Below are 4,711 nucleotides of genomic sequence, written 5' to 3'. Positions count from 1 at the left end.
TATTTTGGGGAACCAACTTTCAAAATCGTCATTTTGGGGAACCAACTTGCACCTGATTCCTATTTTGGGAAACCAACTTTCAAAATCGTCATTTTGGAGAACCAAGTTGCACCTGATTCCTATTTTGGGGAACCAACTTTCAAAATAATTATAAAAAAATAACTAAAATTCGTTTTTTTCCAAAAATTAATGCAATAAAATATATTTTTCATCAAATCTTATTTTTTTTTAATTCAGATATCAAATTGAACATTTTTTTAAAAAAAATCCAAATTACCACAATAAAAATTGTTTTTTACTAATGCAAAAAAAATCAATTTAATAGAAAAAAATTAATTGATGCAATTGGTTAGATATAAAAATCCTGAATGTGATATTTAAAATTTATTTTTTATTGCATCAATTAATTTTTTTCTATTAAATTGATTTTTTTTGCATTAGTAAAAAACAATTTTTATTGTGGTAATTTGGATTTTTTTTAAAAATGTTCAGTTTGATATCTGAATTAAAAAAAACGAGATTTGAAATGAAAAATAGATTTTATTGCATTAATTTTTGGAAAAAAAAGAATTTTAGTTATTTTTCTATAATTATTTTGCAAGTTGGTTCCCTAAAATAGAAATCAGATGCAAGTTGGTTCCCCAAAATGACGATTTTGAAAGTTGGTTCTCCGAAATAAGAATCAGCTGCAAGTTGGTTCCCTAAAATGATGATTTTGAAAGTTGGTTCCCCAAAATAGGAATCAGGTGTAAGTTGGATCCCCAAAATGACGATTTTGAAAATTGGTTCCCCAAAATAGGAATCAGGTGCAAGTTGGTTCATCAAAATGACGATTTTGCAAGTTGGTTCCCCAAAATAGGAATCAGGTGCAAGTTGGTTCCCCAAAATGACGATTTTGAAAGTTGGTTCCCCAATAAAAATTAGATGAAAGTTGGTTTCATTTTGATGCAATTTTCCCTATAAATATTATATAATTTAAAGAAGAAAAAGATTTTGAAGAATTTTTGTTTCAAAAAATTTCTAAAGATTTCTCTAAAAAGGAGTAATATGATATAAAAAAATAAAAATCTCCAAATTTAAATGATTCTCAAATTTAATGTTGAAAACAAAGAAATATTTTTTAATTGTTTTCCACCAAATTAAAACAAAAGTGTGTTTAAAAAATGAGTTGGAAAATACTATTTTATAACAACTTTATTGGAAATTCTTATTTAATAAAAAGTTTGTTGGAAAATACCATATTATAAAACCTTTACCATAAATTATCATTTAACAAAAAAATTATTGGAAATTACCAAGTTTGTTTGAACTTATAGGGAGCCACTACCAAAATCATAATACCTTACAGGATGAATATGGTAAAGACCAATAATCTTATTCGATAAGAGCAATAAAATGACCAAAAGTCTTATCCGGTAAGTGAGGACGACGACTCTTACCATGATAAATGTTTGTCGGGTAAATTGTTGCATACGATGTCGTCTTGGTGGATTAAAATCTTACTCGATAAGTAGATGATAGTGTTATATTTTACCGGGTAAGTATTTAGTAAACGACCCCTTATTAAAAAACTATTGAAATAACTATTTTATAAGAAGTTTGTTAAGAATTTATCTTTTCATAATAAAATTGTTAAGTGATTTTACTTTTTAGTATTTTATTATGAAGAAATTATAAAGATTCACTTAGAGAATCTCTTGAAATATTATTACCACACTTTGTGATTGGTTACCTTATTATTACAGGTAAATTAAAAGGGCAATTGATTATTATTAATGAATAAATAATAACTATTAGTGAAATTTAATATAAACAAATATGGTATTGTTACAAAAAATATATAAAAATAATAAGTGGTAAATATTTTTGAGATAAAACAGGGTTATAACATGACATTTAACGTTTCGAAAGATTTGGTGATGTTTGGCTCTTGAGAGAAGTTAAGGATTCGAAGGTTTTACGTGATGATTTTGGCTACGGTGGTGTGACGAACTCTAAATTTTCGTATTATATTTCATAGGTACGTAAACATTATCAGTGCAATTACAAACAAACTAAATCATAGATTAAAAGTCGGGTTATATCTATCTCGTTGTTTCAAGTAATTTATTAAAACAACAGTTTTTACAAATCAAATTCCTTTTCTACTACAACTCTTTCTCTCTTTCTCTTTCTCTTTGTTTCTCTCTCTCTCCTCCATAACTCATTCACCATCTGAGAATTCAGACGCACTCATAATATCTTCATCGTCGGACTGCATCCTTCTAGGGCACCGCTTCCACCGCCCCCTTCTTCACTACTCTTTTCTTCCGTATGTAAACCCAACATCAACACCAGCTCCTCTCCTTCTAAAACAAAAAACAGTAAACCCACTGTCTCTCCTTCAACGTACCACCCGCATTTTCCTCCTTCTGCTCTTTTGACCGAATAAAAGGCCCAAAAGGTTGCAGGTCATTCCAACCAAACACCATGACTCGCTAAGGAAAGCCACGGATCATGGAAAGAGAGGGGAAAATGATGGCATGTACCTCTGGAGATGAGTTCTTGGGAAAATGGAGGTCGATGGAATGAGGGCTACCGGAGAAAATGAGAAAGGGGCTAGGAAACGGTTCAGCCCATCACAGCCGATCGAGTCTTGGTCAGATTCGAGTCAATGAGTCGTTCACTGGTCCTGGCTATGGCCGAACCAGACTGAACTTCTCTTTTGTTGGTGACTTGAGGTATGAACCACCCACCACGACTGGCTTCAGCGAACAATAGCCCAACCATGCTCTGTCACAAACAAAAAGCATAAAAGTTAAAATTCAGTATCAACCAAAAAAGTGTAATTGATGATAGTTGAAAACAAACATATCCTACCTGAAATGCAATGAACATTGACGAAGTGACGATACAACTTACAAACTTATCGAGCATGTCGCCACCAACCCCACGACTCTAAAGAAGAAAACATATATAGAAAATCACATTAACAAAAAGGGTGCAGCTTGATCTGATTAAACTAAGAACTTAATCTCCAAAATTGAGTCTTTAGATACATCAATGGAGAGTAAATGAATAAAAAGAAAGAAATCTCACAGCGATCAATGGGGGGATGTTGGGGCCATCAGAGGGTGGATTATGGCGCCTCATATGTTCCTCCTTCTTGAGGACGGAGGATGGAAGATGGCTCGAACAAGGGAAAATGGTAAACTATTTATAGACTAGATTTCGTGCTTCTAGAATCTAGGGTTTTGGAAGCCACTAGTCTCGGTATATATTTTTATAATATAAAACATATTTTTATAATATAGTTTGATAATATGTAATATATAATATTTTTATAATATGCATATATTATTTATAAATAAAGAAAATGCATAAAATAACAACTTACTTTTATAAATTTTTTTATTATAGCATTCTACTTTTAGTTTTTCTTATTACAGCAATGTACTTTCAAAATATTTTTTATTAAGACATCGTACTTTCAAAAATTTACCCGTTATAACATTTTGTAACCTTTTAAATTAAAATTACTCATTATACCGGGTAAATATCAATTTTTTAATTTTTTATTTTATTTATTAATAATCAATGTCAATGATATTATTTCAACTCTAATCGTTAATGAGCGAAAATACAATTGACTGTGAAGATAAAATTTAATCATTCTAGATTTCCTAAATTTCTCTTCGGTTGCCTATGTATACACCGCGTAACCCTGCCCTTGAAAATAAATGACTTTCGGTATTTGTCCATGATGGTAAATACGATTTACAGCCATGCATTAGCTTCCATTCGGGAAATGATAATACATGCGCATTTGGACTTTATCTTGCAATCCTTATGTTACTTAGGCCTCGGTTCGTCACTGACTTAACCAACAAGCCTTGGCACGACATAGTTGTTCTATGATTATTCGGCTAATTTCTAATCACTAATTTGGTGACTTTGTTAAGCGACATGAAGTTTTGAACGTCTGTGTTCTTTAAGATATTGTTTATCACACAAAGAACAAACTAATTAACTTTTTATTCTATTAATTTTACGTGATTACGGATTTTATTAACCCCTTAAATTAAAATAAAGAAAAAAAACAAAATAATGAATATTTGGGAGATAAACATTAAATGTCACACTATTTACATCCCATTAAGGTGCACAAATAGTAAAATCAATTTAATATATGATAAAGATGTTTAGGGGATGTTTGACAATTGCTGAATGGTTTGGTGTAAAATGATTAAGTGGTCAGAATAATTGAAAGGCTCTCATAATATAATGCAAAATAAAATATAATTGTTTGGTAATTATGTACAATGAAATTAGGGCTCTTAATGGTTAAGGGAGATTCAAGATACAAAATCGTTCAGAGGGTTCTAGAACCATTAAGAGGCAGATTTTTTTTCCAAACAAGATTCACCTCTTAACGATTTAGATGTTGTCTCTTAATTGAACTATTAAGAGATAAACAAACAACTCCTTAATTTTTGTCTCGTTTATTCCTATATTTTCCTTATGATGACGTTTTTTAGTGTTATTAATTTATAATAATTGAACTATTATTGAAACACTAGTTGGATTAGCGTTTAGATAGCTTCATGACACTTTTTTCCAATTATACATGTATTAATAGTAATTATTATTTAGTGTTATTAACTTTTAATTATTAATTAATTTTAATTTATTAATTAATAATAATTTAAATTTATTTAATTTATATAATTAT

Source organism: Cynara cardunculus, assembly GCF_001531365.2.
Source record: "Cynara cardunculus var. scolymus isolate 2C chromosome LG 11, CcrdV1, whole genome shotgun sequence".
Lineage (NCBI taxonomy): Eukaryota > Viridiplantae > Streptophyta > Magnoliopsida > Asterales > Asteraceae > Cynara > Cynara cardunculus.
This window is presented reverse-complemented; position numbering follows the sequence as displayed.